This window comes from Alligator sinensis, unplaced genomic scaffold, assembly GCF_000455745.1.
Source record: "Alligator sinensis unplaced genomic scaffold, ASM45574v1 scaffold442_1, whole genome shotgun sequence".
In the NCBI taxonomy this organism is placed as follows: Eukaryota; Metazoa; Chordata; order Crocodylia; family Alligatoridae; genus Alligator; species Alligator sinensis.
The window spans coordinates 519,177-531,609 of record NW_005841829.1 but is presented as its reverse complement, the minus strand read 5'-3'; positions in this window follow the sequence as shown (position 1 = coordinate 531,609).

Here is a 12,433-nt window from a genome sequence, read left to right as displayed (position 1 = left end):
TCAGCAGCCCACCATGCCCAGCATGATGACTAGGTCAAAAACAGTGGCCCACCAATTGAAAAGGTTGCCCACCCCTGATTTACATAAGTAGATTTTACCTGACATATGTTGTAAGATAGCTACATTATTCAGGTATAGGGTTAGCTATAGATTTTTGAAACTGTGGTGAGGTTTTTTTCATTAACATTATGATCTCATGTAAATCTGTCTACATTTTTGTGAAAATTGTCTTGAAACTTACATTCTAATTATTATTTTTTTCAAATCTGATTTACTCAGCAATGATGAAATTCTAAATGTCTAAGGTAGGGCTTCCCTAGTGATTGCCAACAAACCTTTCATAGGTTGCACCATCATTAATTCAGTATATATTAAATATTTGCAGAAAATCTTTCTTAGAAATCTTTCAGACATTTCTACCGAAAATATATGAGAAGCAAGGATTTGTGAAAGATATATTTTATTGTACCAAAATTGTAGTGGGATAGACTTAGGCAAGCTTTTGAATGCAGAGCATGCTTCTTCAGCTCTCATCTGAAGGCACTGCACTTGAAAACTTGCCTAAATTAATCCCAACCATATAGTTGGTCTAATAAAAGATATTATCCACAAAAATCATTGGCTCTCAAGTATTTTCTGGTACATCATGGCTATAATATCATTCCAACACTATCTTTACCTATTTTTTCCCCTAAAACCTATCCCTTCAACATTCCATAGTTAGAAACATGAAGTGTGTATCCTGGTAGAAAATAGTAATCTGGTCTTTGTGAGGGTAGAGAACCCTATGAGAAATCATTTATCAGACTATTATCTGATGCTAGTCTAGGATTAAATAATGCCAGTCTAGAATCAGTGAAGTTATTGAAGAGCACTTCATAGTTGAGGTGGGAAATGCAGAAAATATTTCTATGGCACATTTTTTGGGGGAAAACATGGCAGTTGTTTGAAGCTGCTCATGTATTTGAAATGTTAGAAGTAAAAGTTGTAGTAGGCAGAGTCCAGAAATGTTGGACACAATATAACATATTTTTTTTTATTGGAGGATACCACAAGCTATTATAATCCCATAAATGCTTGGTGAACAAAGAAACATTAAAACAAAACTGTCAAAGAATTAGGAGTAAAATCCTCAGATGTTGTAGATTGGCCTAACACCAAAAATGTGTTTTGAGACCTTTACTTCAAAAGGTCTTTAAGGTTTGGGAAATTAAATGCTTAAACAATATTAGACTGCCTATACTAAAAAAGGAAATTATTCTCTTTATATAAGGAAAAAGGACAGTAGCAAATGTAAGGGCATAATCCTATTTCACTTTGTATGTCTAAATGACAATTTTCTCACCATATAACTTCCATTTTTGGCATTTGCACGCAGTCGAGTTCATATTCTATGCAAATCCATACAACTCCTGAGCATGCGCATTAGGCTGTGTTCTGCTTGTCAGGCACACAGCTCCATACATAAGTACCTGTAAGTGGGTGCATCTGCATGTGCATTAATGTGATTTAGTTAATGCACATTAAATCTAGTACCTCCCATTGTGTGCTACTAGAAAAAATGTGCATTAGCATGGCTTAATGTGTATTAACTAAAGAGCGCTGGACATGTCTACATGTGCACTTTAATGCACATTAGCTATTTTAATGCGCATTAAGTGTTACATAAAAACATGCTTTTTAACTTAATGCATGTTAAAATGAGCTAAAACGTCACTTGAAAAGTATTTGCTTTAGTTAAAGCACATTAAGCCAGACCAATACGCCTTTTCCTAGCACCTAGCAATGGAGGTTCTAGATTGAATGCACATTAACTAAAATGCATTAATGCACGTGTAGACATGCCCACCGTTATTAAATGATGTTTAATGTGCATTATTTTATTTTAATGTGCATTAAGTAAAAAGCATTTCTTCCCAGTGATGTTTTAATATGCATTAAAATAGATTAATTGCCTTAGGGCACATGTGTAGACATGCCCAGTAAGTCCTAATATTAAATCCCAATAAAAACCAGGAGGAGGACCCTTCCATATATTAACTTTGATATCTAAGTTGTTAGGACACTTGCCCAGGAAATTTGAGAGACTCAGGTCTTAGATCTTACTTGCCCACAAATGATTTGAACATGCATCTCTGACTTGCTAATATGGTACTTTAACCACTAGGCCACAGAGAGTGGCAGCTAGTCAGTTTAGTTGAAAGTCAGGCAGAAGGTAGGGCAGGGTAGCATCTTATAGACTAACTCATTCAAAGAGGCACGAGCTTTCATTGGCTGCTACAACCTACCCCATCAGATGCTATGAATGGACTTGCAGAGAGCAGGAATACTAAATAGAAGGAAATAAAGGCATTTAAATACAAAGTATAGGAAAAGGAGAGGACACCACTGAGATCAGTGAAGGCAGATTGAAGACTTCAAAAGGGATAAACAAAGCAGTTAACCCACTGGGGAATGTAGGGGTTATAAAAGCTAGTCTAGGTAATGGAATAAAAATCCAAAGTCTCGGTTGAGACCAGACTTAACCCAACCCAGTCTGTAGATGATTTCTTGTTTGTATTCAAGTTTGCTTTTAAAATGTTGTTTAAGAGCAGCTACTCTGAACTCACTGATGGAATGTCCAGGGAAGTTATTGTGTTTGGCTTTGTGTCTTTCTGGACTTGATTTCCGATTGGTGTCCATTCATTCTTTCATGCAGGGATTGTCATGTCTGCCCAATGTGGAGAGTAGAGAGGCACTATAAGCGTGTGATGGCATATATGATGTTGCTAGAATAGCAGGCAAATGAACCCGAAATGTTATAACTCATGTTGTTTGGTCCAATGATAATGTAGTTTGGATTGTTGAGGTGGTACAACTGGCATCTGGGTCTGTTGTAAGGCCAGGCACCTTAGTGAAAATAGGAGTTGGGAAGTCTGTTGCTGGAAAGATGCCAAAGCTGCCTTGATATGCTTATCATTTTCCGGGAGGGGCTGGAGGTCATTAATGATATGTCCACAGTATTCAAGCTGGGGGTTATAGGTGACAACAAAAAGGATTCTGTTGTCCTTGCTGCAGGGTTGGTTTGTAATAGGTCAGCATGGGGTCTGACTCTCTTGATTTGAGTAGCTACAGTTTAGAGATTGTGTTATAAATGTAGGAAACCCTGTTCCAGATCCTTCAGATGCAGTTGCTGGAATCCAAGCAGATATGTATCTTAGACCCTGACTCCATGCGGTGCCCAACAACTAGAAAGATGGTGGTCCAATTGCTCATGGATCCTGGTACTCATTAGCTAGAGCAGACAGGGAGCAAACACCAGCACACCTTGCTTGCAACGCCTTTATTTAGAATGGAGACCGCTTCGGACAAGGGTCCCAAAAACAACAAACTGGGGACCTGCCCCGAACAACAGTTCTTTCCAATATTTATACACCTTGGTTCATACAGATTAACATTTACTCTGCCCTCCTCCCACCTTTGGTTCCACCCATTTCTCCTCCTATCTTGAGCTCCACTTCTGTTTACTGTTTGCTTCCTTAGCATGGTATTGGCTATGCATTTCATTCATTTACATGCCTCTCTGCTAAAAGCACATATGTAAGACTTTGACCTCTGTCTTTTTTTTTGGTCACTTTGCAGTTTCTCGCTGGTTCTTGCTGCTCTTCTTGCTGACTTCCCCATCTTCAAGGCTGTATCTCTGCTTTTGTCTCCTGACACTACTTGCTTAACACATCATGCACTTTGCACCCTATCCTTTTGTTAAGAATCCGCTTACTTAAGCATTAGCCACGTTAGTTGCTTTTCATATATCAGGTAGCCTTGTGACTAACAGCTTTTGCTGAGGTTACCTTTTAATACATCATCCAGCCTTGTGACCAGCAGCTTTTGCTGAGGCACAAGAAAAAAAAAAACCTTAATTCAGCTGTATGCTCAGTACCCTCCAAAATTCATATCATTACCCCAACATCCAAAATCCATATCTTTACCCTAACAATGTAGAGCTGGACTACTGTAGTGTACTTAGGTGAAAGCTGATGGTGTGGAGGTAGGTATAGCAATTAGTTGGTTTCTGATACAAATCTATTGGAAAACCACCAGGTTACAGGCTAGGCATCATCCAGTCCCCACTTCATCCCTTCTCTTGAAGCTGAGTCAGTGCATCTTGCATTTAGTGCTTGTTGGATGCAATGGATGGAGAGCAGTCAGGGAGTTTTGCCAACACTGGGAACACGCTCTAGGCTAGAATCCAGGACCTGCTCTCTTCCAGAGGAACAGCCATTTCACTGAGCCACAAGTATGCTCTGGCTTGTTCTTTTCCTCACATATCTCCTTTTTTGGCTACCCAGTTGCCAATTTGAAAATGAACACTGGAGAAAAGACTACCATGTGCTGGTGGTAACTTCCTTTTACTTGTCTTGAACTAGGAAATAAAATTCAGTTTTTCCAATGTTCCTTTTTCACACACATTTATTTCCTGATGCCTAAAAAAATCTCCAGACAAAGTTGGAATTAAGAAAGACATCAAAACCCCTTATTACAGAAAAGAGTGATTTCAAGTTAACAGTGGCAGTTATCAGTTTCAGCCTCTGTTACCTCTGTTACAGTTCAGTCACTGAGTGAAATGTAAAGCCCAGGAGTATGAAAACAGTCATCAATAGTAGGACAATGTATGCTTCTTCCAACCTTCATAATGTTATATTAATTGCATTCCCTACTTTGTACTTCTGTGTCTTTTTATATATAAAAATGTAAGCATTTCTGTTACAAATACCCTTACCCTATATTGAATGGTAACTCCTAATTCACTGTTGGAAAACAGGCCTTTTTTGCTCCCCATATGAATACAATCCATTCATTAATTGCCTTTGCAAATTGGACTGTAGCACAAAAAATGTTCTAGAAACCTTCACAGTGAGAGTTCAAAGTCCTAACTTTCGTATGCCCTCAACAGATTAAAAATGAAATCATGGTAGTGTTATTTGCATTTGAAAAGTAGAATGCTCAGTTTTCTCCAGGTTTGGGCTAAATTTCCAGGTCAATGATACAGTCCTAAGGAGTGAACCATACACAATCATAGTAAGTACAGCATGGTATGGTAGTTCATCCAAAACATGGGCTTGCAAATGTTTGCCTTGGAGCTCAGGAAATTGAGAGGTGAGCATGAAGGGGGACTGTCCCGAGTTATGCAGGAACAAGAAGTCCCTGATGTATCAAAAGTTCAGATTGGTTAGCTTGACTAATGCACAGAAGAAAATGTGCATGCTATTGTATTATATTATCTTGTATTATGCAGCACTTTCTGGCTTTGGCAATTTCCACACTATATGAGGACAGAAGAGATTAGTGTAATTTTGTCCAGCTAGGTAAACATAAAAAAGTTGCCAGATTTCAGTAATATCTACATCTACTACCAATAATAGTAGTAAAAAATAAGGTTATATATGTTATTCCAGGAAAAGGGAGAAGAGAAGGAAGAATAAATCGTTACCGTGTTCTTTGTAAAAATCCATTTGCAGATGAATGAATGGAACAATATTTTTAAGTGTCCAAATTACCTTACACATAGAGGCTGATATAGAAAATTACAATGAGGTTGGCATTGCGGATATAGGGTTAATGCTTTAAAAAAGAATAAATATCCCTCTTCAGATATTTTCCTATTAGCTGAGTCAGGATGTTAATAGCTCCCTCTTTCCTATGTTTTTTTCTATGTTCCTTTTCTACTCCCCATGTTTCCAGCAGTGGTTGGGCTAATTAAGCTTACATTTTTATTCTAAGTTTGCACGAAAGTGAAGAAAACAAATTGATAGAAGGTAGGCCTGGTCAAGAGGTTCTTTAATCTAGCAGATAAAGGCTCAACAAGATCTAGCAACTGAAAAGTGAAGTTAGAAGTAATTAAATTGGAAATAAAAAAAATATTTCATTTGGAAATAAATGTTATCAACAGTAAGAGCAATTGAAGAGTAATAGAACTGAGCAAGGGAAGTGATTGGTTCATCGTGACTTAGAGTTTTTAGAGATAGGACACCTATTTAAAAGCCATCTTGTAGTCCAGCACAAATTGTCCTGGTGTTACATGTAAAATAGAAAAGACTAATTGCCTCCCCTACAAGAACTACTGGCAGAAACACCAAGACCTGTGTTATGTAAGTTGATTACATTATCATAATTGATCTGTTAAATGAGTTATTCAACAAAATGAGCAGCATTTGCTTGCTTGAAAATTATATTAAATAAGTTGTGGAAAAAAGGTGCTAACTTTCCTTCCATCAGTTAGAAACCAACAGTGAACCAATTAATCTGTAAAGGTTCAATGATTATCAGATAGATGATCTGTGGCTGTGGTCTTGTAACTGGTAGGGAGAAAACTGCTATGTCTTCCATTTTTCTTGGACTGGAGATGGGTCTCTTTCCCCTTGACATAAGAAATAATCAAGAATATATAACCACATTCTTCACTGTTCCAAGGCAAACATAACAGCTACATCATTTGGGGACATTAAAAAAGTTATGCACCTATTATGTAAAACAGTGTCGCAGGCAAGGGGTGAATTTTGCTCAACTAACCAGATACAACCAATAATAGAAAACTAATTAAAAGGTACTTTTTCAAAGTAGCGCACGGGACCATAACCAAATATATTCCCATTGAGCTAAATTGCAATTTTGATGCTAAATCTCCATGTAACTGTTTGAAAAGTTGTTCTTATGGATCCGATTTAGAAACAAGACACAAGAACAAATTGCTCTGAAGAGAGAGTCTCAGTGTTCAATTTCACATTTCTGGCTCCATTCAGCCAAAGTTCGATCTTAACAGTATTTATGGATAGTTCTTTGGAAAATATGTATTCTGTAATCTCCCATGGAAAAATAAATGTTGAGAGATCAGTAAATATGTTTTTAGGCACTATTTAAATTACATATTTATTATGTTCCCAAGAGATTGAAATGGCTTGCTTGGAGCTGTTCCAGTCTGTGATGCAAATCTATTTTTAATGTATTTTATTATGAAATTGTGGAATCATTGGCCTAAGAAACAGAAAAGAACTATTAGGTCATCCTGCCTACCTCCCTGCCAAAGCAGGATTGTTTCTATAAATGTAATAGATCATATGCAGAACAAATCAAGTAATATTAAAACCATTCAGTTTCTGAATTTATGTGAAGTTACCATCACCTTACTACCCCCAGCCAGCAGAGAAAAAAGTCACCATTCCATGTAGTAAAAAACAGGTTTTTTGGCCCAAATAAGCAATAAGTTTGCATGTATTGTATCTTTAAATGTTGTTACAAATTAGGCTCTTGAGTCTTATTTGCAGGTCTGTTATTTTTCTTTTGTGACAAAGTAATCCCCAGGGAAAACCCCCAAAGTAAGTGGAGTGCCTAGACAGCTCCACACTGGCCATGTCTATATGAGACACTGACTGCGCAGTAGCTTGAGACTACTGTACAGTAGTGTCACATGGCAGAAGCTGCGACGCAACGCTACTGTTTGGTAGTCGTGTGCTGCTGCAGTCAGCATCAGAAAGAAACTGTCAGCACTACTCCGGGTTACTACACAGTCATTTAGTACTTGTTTATACAAGTACTATATGACTGCACAGTAACAACTGCACAATCAGCAGCTCATGTGGACACAGCCACTGATGTTTTGCATAGAGTGTGGCCATAGGATTAGTCCAAGGTTCAAGTATTGCCATTCAGTTTACACTCTTATCTGGCAACTACTGTTAGTAAAGGATAGTTAAGTGCAGCTCTCTGGCTGTTATAAATTGTACTGGGAGATACCCCCTGCCCTCTGTCCTGCCCAAGATGCCCCAGGATACACTGGCATTATTCCAAATAAGCATTGGGAACATCTATAATGTGTTTCTATAAACATTTTTTAAAGATTTGCAGCAACATGTTGCATACATCATCCATTCATCCTTACTGACAGCAACTTCATTTAACAGTCATAACTTCCTCCAAACCATAGGTAAAGATATGGGTGCAAAGATGGCTTCTCGATATGCCAACCTCTTCATAAGCCACCTGAACGAAAATTTTCTAGCAAGCTGTACCATCAAACATGCACTGTTGTTGCACTGGGGAAACACTACACCCAGTTTCCATAGATGATATTTTTCATTATCTGAAATCACTTGTAGTCTTCCACCACACGCTTTACAACTATCATCCGTCAACCCAAACTTCCTCTGGAATACTTCTACACTAACATCAACTTTCTAGATACCACAATCCACATCTGGGATGGCACCCTACGAGACACGATATAAAAAACCATAGACCACCACAGTTACATACACAACACCACCAATCATCCCAAGTGCACCAAAAAAGCTGTGATCTATAGTCAGACCTTATATCTGTATCTGTTCTGAGGAGAACATTCATGATACCTATCTGGGTAGCTTATAATATTTCTTTATACAGCAAAGACGCTCCAGTAAAGAAACAGCTTTGCATTTGAAAGACTTTTCCAAATACTCTGCAGTAACTTGCTACAATACAAAAATAAATCCTTTTGTGACCAACCATCTCATATGGTCATTTACCACCCTGTACTGGAACTACTCAGAATTGTCAAACAACTACAGCCCACACTCAGCAAACCTTGAGAGAAATATTTTCCGCCCCTCTGCTCCTCAATTTAAAAAAAAACCAAAACCTGTTCTTGTCCAACTCACCATCCAAAGCAAATCCCCCACTTCTCAACAGACATCAAGTGGAACACAGCCTTTCCTTAGCAAGAAATGCTTAACCTGTCAACACATTCCCATTGCTACTACAGTCTCCCTCCATAACAAAACCATCAGAATCCATGGTTCCTGCACATCTTTCCCAAAATGTAATACATCTCATCCAGGGCACCATACACTGTCATGGCAATTATGTGGGTGATACCAAACAGCAACTACATAGCAGAATGAACTCTCACAGAAAACACAAAAGACAGAAACACACATAGACCATTAAGCACACATTTCTCATGGAACAATGACTCCCTCTCTGACCTCACTATCTTCGGGCTAAAGGGAAATCTACCTAATACACAAAAGGTGCACTTGAGAAAAAAAAAAGATTTTCTTAAGATATGCAACATGTTATGCAAAAATTATCCAGTTCAACCTTACCCACAACAATTTCACTTTCATAAATGAACAAAAATTCATAATCTGACTGGACAGTAAGAACCAAGAACTTAACACCGAAACTGCTTGTATGGCACATTATGGCCCACCTGATCCATGAATTCTTCCCCCCCATGTAAAGGTGTGAAAGACCCTCCTTTCTTTTGATAGGACCTGATCTCCCAATAATCAGCTTTTCTACTGCTAATTGTCTGTCTGCTACCCCTGGAAATCTCTCCCTCCCTCTCCCCACTAAGAAATGTTTTTTCACTATGCTGTGTATGCTCTCACTGATCAGACTAGATGAAGAATCTAGCATTTGAAAGCTTGTGCAACTCTATCCTGACTATGCAGTCAATCCAATTAAAAAAAGATATCACTTTAAGAAATCCTTGCTTCTTGCATAATTCCTGGACCACAACATAATTTTAACACTTAGTTGGAATATTAATGCCATTCCATATTACTCAGAGTGAAAGGATTTAAGAAAACATGTAACTTAATTTTTACAGATTTATTGCTTGAGCCACTTCAGAATCATTAATTTCTAAGAAAACCTCCCACTTAAAATCAATGAGAAGTTGTACTAAAAACACTAACACCATATAGATCTTAATTTTATTCCATCCCTACCTTAACAGAATGTATTGGGTGACTTAGGACAGTGCTTTACTTAAGACACTGAATAAGACCCCTGGGATTTGGCCAATTGTTTGCACTTGACTCGGCTTGAGTACTAAGATTCAGATTGTGCCATCTTTATTCACACTGCTGATTCCTTATTGATATTTGCAACTCTAGGACAATAACTCACCTGTTTGAGCAAAGATTGCTTAATCTGACCCTGAAAACAGCAGTATTTTCACTATTATTTCTATTCAAGTTAATTCTTACCTCTTCATGCCCAAACAACATGCAATTTTCATCATTTCCCATAGAATAATAGTCTATTACAATGAAAACAAGCTTCCAGATTTTACTCCCAGCTAGTCAGGAAATAAAAGCAATGTTGTGAATCCCCTGGACCCCTTTACAACCCCTACCTGTGGACCCCATGTCTAAACACAATGCAGCATTGCTTTGGTTATCAACATTTTAGAGAATGCTCTAACTATACAGAACTGCCTTTACTTACATTTAAAATTAATTCAAACATTTATATTAGCACTAGATTTTGTAAGCCTTTTTCAAGAAACCAAATTTTGGACTTAGACTATTTTTTTGGGAAGCTGACTAGGGAGATCAATTTAGTCTTGGAAAAAATAATGGTCAGGGTAGCTGTCATTGAACTGCACAATGTAATAATGTGTGTTCTGCTGTACAAGATGACCAGACTAGGCAATGTGCAGGAAATAATAGATGGATTACAAACTTTGGCTTCTGTAACTATGCTGGGGTCATATCAACTGGCCAGTATCCCCTGCTCCTAAATGCTTTTGACAGTGCCAGCAATGTTTCTGAGTGCAAAGACACTTAAATCTGATTTCCAAGTTGGATAAATGAGGTTACCTATAGTGATAGTTGAAAAAGTTCTATCAAAACACTTTTTTTACAGGAAGTAGGGCTGCCAAAAATAAATAAATAAATGCCACTTTTCCATGGAAAATGCTATTTTGTCAAAAAGTACTTGATAAATGGAATATTCTCATGGATTATTTCATGAAAATAAAATTTAAAAAAAACCTATTTTTGTCCAAATTTGGGGGGAAGGAAGGATGCAACCTATTTTCTAACTGATTCTAATAATTAGGCTACATACTGATCTCAAACAGCCAGAAAATAGCTATGCCATCTCTTATAGGGTACGGAACAGTGAGCAAGAGCTGAACTTAGCTGCATTTCCATTTCAACATTATTACAAAATTACAGATTTTGCCAGAGGGTTATAGATAAAAATCTTATAGGGGGTTAAAAGGTGGTCATTTTTTTACACACTGGCTGCTCCTCTGTAACTGTTCATGTACCTGTCATGTCAGAGTCAGTGAAATCTAAACCACAATATTCAGCCTAACTAACCCTCCATGAAAAGGGGTTAAATTACTGCTGTTTAATTTTCACTTACTGCAGGATAAGTGTTGGTGCTTGCACAATGACTGTAGAAGATCTGATTTTCTGTAAGTCCACACTTACTTTTAACTCATTGTAATTTGTTAATTTATTACTACTCAAAGACACATAGCTACATATATTTGAGTGCCATTATATAACTGTAGCTGTATTGAAAAAGGCAGGGTGAAATAATATTTACATAAGCATAAAAAATCTTCATGGCTGTGTAAATTTCTCTCTAGCATTTTAGGTTGCATTGTAATTTCAATATTCACAACAGAGAAATATAAATTTATTCAAAACTTGCATATTATTTACAACACAGCATAATATGTATAAAGGGCAAAACTAGAATGCTACTGTATCACAAAATGCAGTTTGAGTAATCAAAAGAGTTTTCTATGGCTAAGAGCTCTTGTCTTCTAGAGTACAATAGAATGGCAACTATTAAAATGGGAGTTGATAGGAGCTGTATGAGCCTTGCCAGTTCCCTTTCCTTTCCATTCTTTGACATGCATGTCTGGATTAGCTTTTCTGACTCCTTGTTCCTATGGGTTTACTGCTTGTTTCTCCCAGAACTGCATACCTCCCTTCTCTCCCCCTGCACCCCCCTTGTATTTTGTATTCTAATTTCTCTCTTCTTTGTATACACAGTACCTGATGAGCTGGGCTTCAGCTCACAAAAGCTAGTGCTATATATACCTACTTTGGTTAGTCTGTAAGGTACAAATCTACCCTGGCTTCTACTTGACTTCACATTAACATGCATAACTACATCTCTCTTCTCCCTTCCATGCCATGCCCTTACATCCCCACACAGCCTCAGAGTACACATTGCTCTTTGTTATACATTTGTTCTTATTTTCCATGTATAAAATCTATCCACTGGAAGGTCATCTTACCTTCAGCTTCCCCTGCCACCACTGCAGAAGGAAAGAAGCAGTGTGGGGAGAGGGTGTGTGTGTGGTGGGGAGTGGGGGGTTAGATGGTCGGTTCAATATAAGCGGGGAGCTCCTGTTGCTCCTTGTCCCATACTGCCTACACCCCTTACACCACTTGCCCCCATTTCTGCCTACCCCTACCTGGTGCTCGTATGCCCTGGCCACAGACCCTTTCCAGTAGTCCCTACCCGCCTACTACTTTGCTTCCAACCTGCCTGTATCCTCATGCATGTGCCCCCTGGTGCTGCCCTCCCTCCCTGATGCCTCCTTATGTCTGATCCATTCTCGCTGCCTGTTTCCGCTGCCTCCCCTGCCTCCCTTCCCCCC